At 43.6% G+C, this 7,908-nt stretch overlaps 1 long non-coding RNA gene across 1 annotated transcript; it reads right to left on the bottom strand.

Annotated features, from left to right (window-relative positions):
- Nucleotides 1-2,481: 2,481 nt before the first annotated feature.
- On the bottom strand, nt 2,482-6,921 carry LOC129504196 (uncharacterized). Its single transcript, XR_008663315.1, has 3 exons — nt 6,803-6,921; nt 6,358-6,445; nt 2,482-3,733 (listed from the first exon to the last, which is right to left on the bottom strand). It is a non-coding gene; the product is annotated as an uncharacterized LOC129504196 (long non-coding RNA).
- Between the last annotated feature and the right edge of the window lie 987 nt (nt 6,922-7,908).

The following is a 7,908-nucleotide window of genomic DNA, read 5'->3' as shown; positions in this document are numbered from 1 at the left end:
ATGCTTTGTGGCAACTCACTTCAACTTCTGCTCTGACATCCTGTTGGTTTCCTGTTCTTGCCTAGGTGTATACCTTGACTGGCTAGGAGTATGAAGTACCTAGTACTGTGCCTGGAATATAACTATTACTTAATAAATGGTAGTTATTATTATTGACACTTTCTTGCTTCAATTCTCTTTTTTTGCATTAAATTAATATTTATTAATAGTTATTGTACCCCTGTCCACACAAAAGGCTTTTAGGGGTTTTTTTCTGTTTCATTTTGTTTTAAAGTATCATTTTATTTTCTTCAAGTTATTTTTTTTTAAGATTGTATTTATTTATTCATGAGAGACACACAGAGAGAGAGGCAGAGACATAGGCAGAGGGAGAAGCAGGCTCCATGCAGGGAGCCTGATGCGGGACTTGATCCCAGGACCCCAGGATCACACCCTGAGCCGAAGGCAGATACTGAACCACTGAGCCACCCAGGCATCCCCAAGTTCTTTTTTTTAAAAAAAAAGATTTTATTTATTTATTTATGAAAGACACAGAGAGAGACGAAGACATAGGCAGAGGGAGAAGCAGGTTCCCTGTGGGGATCCCAGTGTGGGAGTTGATCCTAGGATCCCAGGATCACTATCTGAGCCAAAGGCAGATGCTCAACCACTGAGCCACCCAGGGATTACTTCAAAGTCTTATTTAAATTTAAGTTAATTAATATATCAATTTCAGGTGTAGAATTTAGTGATTCATCACTTATATACAACACCCAATGCTCATCACTACAAGTGCCCTCCTTAATCCATCACCCATTAAACCCATCCTCCCACCCACCTCCCCTCTGGTAACCCTCAGTTTGATCTCTATAGTAAGAGTCTGTTTCCTAGTTTGTCTCTCTCTTTTTTCTCCCATATGTTCATCGTTTTGTCTTTTAAATTCCACATATGAGTGAAATCATATGGTATTTGTCTTTTATTTTTTGCTTCAATTCTTAAAAGAGGTAGTATTAATTGTGCTGCCACTAAAACATTTGATCCCTGCCTAGTACTTATACTCCAAATCTAAATCTCTATCAAATTTTCCTTCCCAATGAGCTAGCTGGGCTAGACAATGAAGTAATAAAAGTTAGTGTTCCCAAGCATGTGTATGGTGACAGTAATCAGAATAGTGGTTGCTTGTGGGTGGTCGGGATTTACTAGAAGGGGGCATAAGGGAACTTTCTGGAATGATGGAACTGTTCTATGTTTTGATTGGGGTGTTGGTCATTATGACTATATATATTTGCCCAAATTCATCTAATTATACACTTGAAATCAGTGCATCTTGCTGTCTATAAAACTAATCTTGATTTTTTTGAAAAAGTCAGAATCACTTCTATTTTTTTTCCCCTAAAGCAGAGTCAAAAACTCAAATGTCTGTATGAGCTTTGCAGGTAAGGGAAATGTGTAGTGGGTTAAGTAGACTGCAATAGGGAGGGTTGAGGGCTGCTGACAAACTGGAGAGTCTGCTTTTTATCCTAATCACAGAGACAGTATGTGCAAAAGCAGAATCTGTATTTAAGAGGCACCTCAAAAAAAAAAAAGAGTCACCTCAGATGTTTCCATCATTAGTCAGTTTTCTGATACACTGTGCTGTGTCACAGAGCATTTAATAGTCTCCAAAGTGGGATGCATAAGATGATCTATTGAAATGTAGGAAGATAATATTTAGAAATTGTTCATTTTTTTTTCATTTTCGTGTTTTCTTCTCCTTTTCATCTTAGAATGTACAAAGGAACCCACAGAAGGGAGCATACCACATTTATCTTGCATATCCTGTGCCAAGTCAAGCAACCAAAGCCTGGAGTATGGAACATTTCAGAGGGTGCAGTGTGTGAACAGATACGACACAGGGCCTTGGAGAACAACACTGCTATGGCCTTAGAAATAAGGAACAAACTTTACTATTTAATTCTAAGAGAAAAGGAAAGGGCACTGAAGTTCTCTAGTTCTAAAGTGCAGGCTGAACTGTGAGTGCTATATGATCCTCTGCAAAAAAAGAAAGAGTATGTGTTTAGCTGAAGGTGTGGCATGAGTGGCAAGGAGGTCTTCTCAAGACCTGTGACCCTGGAGCAGCTGGAATGGTGATACGGCGATGTGTTTGTTCATAGAGAAGCATGCCAATTTGTTGATTAGCTGCCCAGTGTGGTAAAGGCAGGCACACCTGTAAAGCCAGGGTGATGGCATCTCTTCTCTGGCCTGGCAGAGCACAGAGGAGAGCACGGAACCACAATTCTAGATTTCAATGTGCCTACACTAGTCCTCATACTAGTCCCAGGGGACATGGTATCTGCCCACATACCAATCTGTACCCTGCTGGTTGGAGAGGTGGTCAGAAGGAACTGACTTCCTTCCATTCCACTGGAATCAGGAAATCCAAAGAAACCCAGAGACAGCACACTGCCTGGCCCCTTAATTAATATACGGTTTCCATTGTTCTAAAGAAGACCTCATATAGGGTTGCTTTAACAGAATAAAGTTTATTTATCTCTCAAGTAAAAGTCCAAATTTGTATGGTGGTGCTGACTCACAAAATTGTTAGTCTCCCAGGTTCCTTCCATCCACTTGCTCCACCATCTCTAGGATGTTGCCCTTGTTTACATGATCCAAAATGCCCATGTGTAGTCAGTTAAAAATTGGAATACTATGAAGAAAAAAAAAGGAAAAATTGCTTTGAGGTCAACCACCAGTCTGTGGCACACTGAGTACCAAAGCCCAGCCCTGAAGCGTGAAACCAAAGGGAATCAAAAAGAGTCTCATATTGTGTGAGAAATGAACGAGTTTTTCACATACTCCAGAGAGCAATTTTTTAAAGCAGACTTTTGAGTCCAGTGTATTGGATGGCAAGAATCCATATTTTCTGCACGAGGACATGTTTCCATCCCAAGGGTTCTGTCCTGAATAACACAACACACCTCATACAAAAATGCGGTGGTACTGATAGCAGTTGATTTTCCTCAAACAAACTGGGCAATTTTTATTATATTTAAGGGACATGCAGAGGCACCGACTACAGAAGATATGGCCACATTCTGTAGAGTAAATGTGTCGCCTACTTAGTTCAATCTCCGAGTACCCATCCATACAAATTCGGCACCGAATATAACCAGGTAGTGTGCAACTTACAGCTTCTTCTTCCAGGGCATTATGGCAGGTACTGTCGGTCACATATACATCCCTGTTTCTCATCAACTCCTCCTTATCACTGCTCACCACAGAGCTGCCAGTTTGGCCTTGGAATGACCTTGTGTTCCCCCCTCGTCGCCTCCTTTCTTCAGTAATCACAACAGAGTCGTGGCAAGTTAGGTCAATCACTGTAGGTTCTAGCGATTCGCAGGTGAGGTCAACTATTTCATCACTTTCCCTGAGATCTATCAGTTCTGCTTCTAAGACCGTCTCAGGACTTAGGCCTCCTTCCCCAGCTGTACCGAATTCTCGGGTTTGTCTGGAACTCACCATGCTACCATAGCACATTCTTGTATTCATCGTGATTGTTGGATCCAGTCTTCAGAGAATTAAGTGATCTGTGTCAAAGTTTATAGTCCCCAGTGAATGTTAAAGTCCCCAGTGTGTCACAGCTGTTGGTCAGGTATATTTGAACTCTAATTCTGGTTGCTCCTCTCTCCACCTCTACAACTGCTGTGTTCCTATGTAGGTGGGTTTATGAGGCTTCTGGATGTCACTTTTAAGACTACACAACCTGAATTTTTAACTGTAAAAAAAAGAGAAAAAGTAAGTTTTGGTAATATCTAAAGTAAAATTGATAGTAGTATAAAATGAATAGATATCTAGAGAAAAATGTGTACTCAAAATATTTGGATAATTATGCATTTAAACAAAGTTTAAGCTTTTGTCTTTCCACATTCCATGTCCTGATGACAGTGGGAAGGAGAAGTCCAAAGGGCACTGACATGAAGAAAAGCACAAAATCACTTCATGCTGGGGCATCTGGGTGGTGCAGTCGATTGAGCGTCTGGCTATTGGTTTTGGCTGGGTCATGGTCTCAAGCCCCATATGGGGCTCTGAGCTCTATGTGGAGTCTGCTTGGGACTCTCACCCTCTGCCCCACCCACGCTCACACTCTCTAAAACAGTGGATGAATACATCTTTAAAAGAGAGAGAAAAAAAGTACTGCATACCAAGAAAGTGTCACTACTTCATCTAAGATCCAGTGTGAGGATGTCAAGGAAACACTTTTTTTTTTTTTTTTTTTTTTTTTTTGAGAGAGAGAGAGAAGGAGAAGGAGCAGAGGAAGAGGTTGAGAGAGAATCTTAAGCAGACTCTATACCCAGTACAAAGCCCAACTGGGGGCTTGTTTTCACAACCCTGAGACCTAAGCTGAAATCAAGTCAGATCAATCAAATCAAGTCAGACACTTAACTGACTAAGCCACCCAGGTGCTCTGGAAACACTTATTTTTTACAAAGAAAAATTAAGAGACCAAAAAGTTATTTGCACATTTGGGTTTCTAATAGCAAATAAGAAATGAACCATTTAGTCCATGCAGAGATTCATCTTGTGCAGCGGTTCCCTTTCTAACAGAGATATCAAGAGAAATTTTCTTGAAGAGTTTTATCACAGATTCTCTTTTAGGAAAGAGGGGATGGAGTTCAAGCATTTGCCTTAGAGAGACTTGTTTTGAGTCTAGGCTCTGTGACTTTGGACATGTGATGTAGACAGTTAAAGTTCTCAAAACCTCAGCATGTAAATTCTTTCTAAAAATAATTTTGTAGAGACACTTGGGTGGCTCACTGGTTGAGCATCTGCCTTCAGCTCAGGGCATGATCCCGGGTCCTGGGATCGAGTCCACATCAGGCTCCCTGCAGGGAGCCTGCTTCTCCCTCTGCCTATGTCTCTGCCTCTCTCTCTCTCTCTTTCTGTGTGTGTGTGTGTGTGTGTGTGTGTGTGTCTCATGAATAAATAAAATATTTTAAAAATAATAATAAAGAAAAATTTTAATTTTGTAATTTAAAAAAATGCATCCTCAGTCATCATTAGAGAAATGCATATTATAGCCATTATGAGATACCACTTCACACTCACTATGATGACTATAATTTAAGAAATAGAAAATATCAAGTGTTGGCGAGGATGTAGAAAAATTGAGATTCTCATATAGTGCTGGTGGGAATGTAAAATGGTGCAGCAGCTTTGGAAAACAGTCTGGCAGTTCCTCAAAAGGTTAAACATAGAGTTACCATATGACCCCGCAACTCCACTCCTAGGTATATACCCAAGAGAATTGAAAACTTCTGTCCAATCTGAAAACTTGTACAAGAATGTTAATAACAGGGCAGCCCCAGTGGTGCAGCGGTTTAGCGCCGCCTGCAGCCCAGGGCGTGATCCTGGAGACCCGGGATCGAGTCCCATGTCAGGCTCTCTGTATGATGCCCGCTTCTCCCTCTGCCTGTGTCTCTACCTCTCTCTCTCTGTCTCTATGAATAAATAAATAAATAAATAAATAAATAAATAAATAAATAAATAAATAAATAAATAAAAAAAAATCTTAAAAAAAAAAGAATGTTGATAACAATATCATTCTTAATACCACAAAAAGTAGAAACAACCCGAGTACCTACTGAATAATGAATGGATAAACAAAATGTGATATATCAATACAATGGAGTATTATTCAGCAGTAAAAAAAAAAAATAAGGACAGCTACTTGCTATAATATGGATGACCTTTGAAAACATCATATAAAGTCATAGAAGCCAATCACCAAAGACCATAAATGGTTTGATTCCTTGAATATAAAATGTCAAGAACAGGCAACTCCTTAGAGACAGAAAGGTGAGTGGTTCCTTAGGCCTGAGGTGTTGAGGAGAAATAGGAAATGACTGCTAATGGGTACAGGGTTTCTTTTGGGATCAGGAAAATGTCCTAAAATTGAAGTGATGTCTGCACATCTCTGTGAATACACTCACTGAGTGGTGTTACGTTGGACACGAATAGTATGGTCTGTGAATTATATCTCAATAAAGCTTTTTTTATTATTTTAAAGATTTTCATTTATTTATTTATTAATGATAGAGAGGCAGAGACAGAGGCAAGGGAGAAGCCGACTCCAAGCAGGGAGCCCGATGTAGGACTTGATCCCGGGACCCTAGTGCGATGCCCTGAGCCAAAGGCAGATAGATGCCCAACCTCTGAGCCACCCAGACGTCCCTCAATAAAGCTTTTACAAAAACAAACACATAAGCTGCCATAGAAATGTCACACAAAACAGTGTGACACAATCTGGATTTAGACACAAGCCCTAGAACCCTAAAGGAAAATGGAGAGGAGGGCACCCAAGGAAGGCCCAGCGCTCCGCCGGACGCGCCCCCCACTCACCGAGGCAGGTCTTGTCCTAGGCCCCGTGGACAGCTGCTTTCGGCCGGTCGCCGCCCTTCAGTGACCGGCTCGCTCCTCCTCCTCCGCGCTGTTCGCAGGGAAAGAACCTTCAGGCGGAGGCTGGGAAGCCCGGAACAGAAGCGCCCGCCACCACCCACCCCACCCACGCACCCCATCGATGACTTAGCTATTCCGTCGGTCCAGCCCAGTCCCGCGCGGGGAGCTAGCCATCCAGCCAGGGCGCCCCGGAGGGTGCTGCCCGCCGCGCGCCGCGCTTCAGCCTCCGCGCCGCTCCCCGGCGGGTCTGCGCCGAGCGCGGGGGCGGCGAACCCAGGCGCCCCGCTACCCGCCGGGCCGGAGCGAGGACCGGGGAGCCGCAGGCCGCGGGAGCCGGCGGTCGGGACCGCGGAGGGGAGGCGCGGCCCGGGGGTGGGGGGGGACTCACCGCGAGCGCGCTCCGGCGCGGCGGCGCCCAGCCAGGAGCCCGGCCACGGTCACCGAGGGGTCTCGGCCCAGGCTAGCGACAGGACTGCGGAGAGCGTTGGGGGTTTCCCTCCTTTTAATCCGCTAGTTTCATTTCTCAGCTGCCCAATCAAAACCCGAGGCCATGGCGCCGCGTCATCAGTCTCTGGGCGGAACGCCGCGGACCGGGTTAGAAAAGGGTTAGCTTCGTCTTCCTCGGAAGAAAGAGGCGCCAGAATGTTGTTCTTTGGATCAAGCAACTCCCCACTCTCAAGAAAAAGTGGTTCTCATTCAACAGAGGCAGTATTGCCTCTCTAAAAGTTTTGAAAATTAACAGGGCTATTTTTGGTTGTTCCAGTGATGTGGTCACTGGGGGTACTAGGGGCTGAGGGCCAGGGCCCCAGTGTCCCCCGCCCCCCGCCCCCATTCTTTCTCTCCCTCCCTCTCTCTCTCTTTCTCATTCAGTGTATGAAAAACCTGCTCATAATCTGGTCTTTACAATCAGATGTAAAAATGTGTTTTATTTTTCAATTATTTTGTTATTCTTAAAAGATTTTATTTATTGATTCATGAGAGACACGGAGAGGCAGAGACACAGGCAGAGAAAGAAGCAGGCTTCCTGCAGGAAACCCGATGCGGGACTGGATCCCTGGACCCTTGGATCAGAACTTGAGCCAAAGGCAGAGGCTCAACCCCTGAGCCACTAGGTGGCCTTCGTTTCTTGATTATGTATTGACTATTTACTATGCCAGGACTGTTAGTTACCAAACCAAAGTGGGCCCGCTCCTTGATGAGTTATAGACAGGGACTACACCAAAGGGAGGTGCCTTACAAAGTCAACTTTATTTGTACAAACAAGGCGATCATGGGAAATCATTTCCAAAGGTGTGTCTCCCTGAACAAGGGGAATTTTGCAGGCTCTTTTTACTAAAAAGATATTGGGATATTCCGAGGGAGATTTTAACATTACAATGAGCTGAGGTAACTGCTGAGCACTTTCTGAATCCTCTGGGCAGGCAACTTTCTCAACCGTTCGAATAAATGAATGAACTTTATGATGTAGGAATAATTGTTCCATTTTATGGATAT

This window comes from Nyctereutes procyonoides, unplaced genomic scaffold (assembly GCF_905146905.1).
Source record: "Nyctereutes procyonoides isolate TBG_1078 unplaced genomic scaffold, NYPRO_anot_genome, whole genome shotgun sequence".
Classification (NCBI taxonomy): Eukaryota; Metazoa; Chordata; class Mammalia; order Carnivora; family Canidae; genus Nyctereutes; species Nyctereutes procyonoides.
The sequence above is the reverse complement of the archived record's forward strand: the minus strand, read 5'-3'. Positions and strand labels throughout refer to the sequence as shown.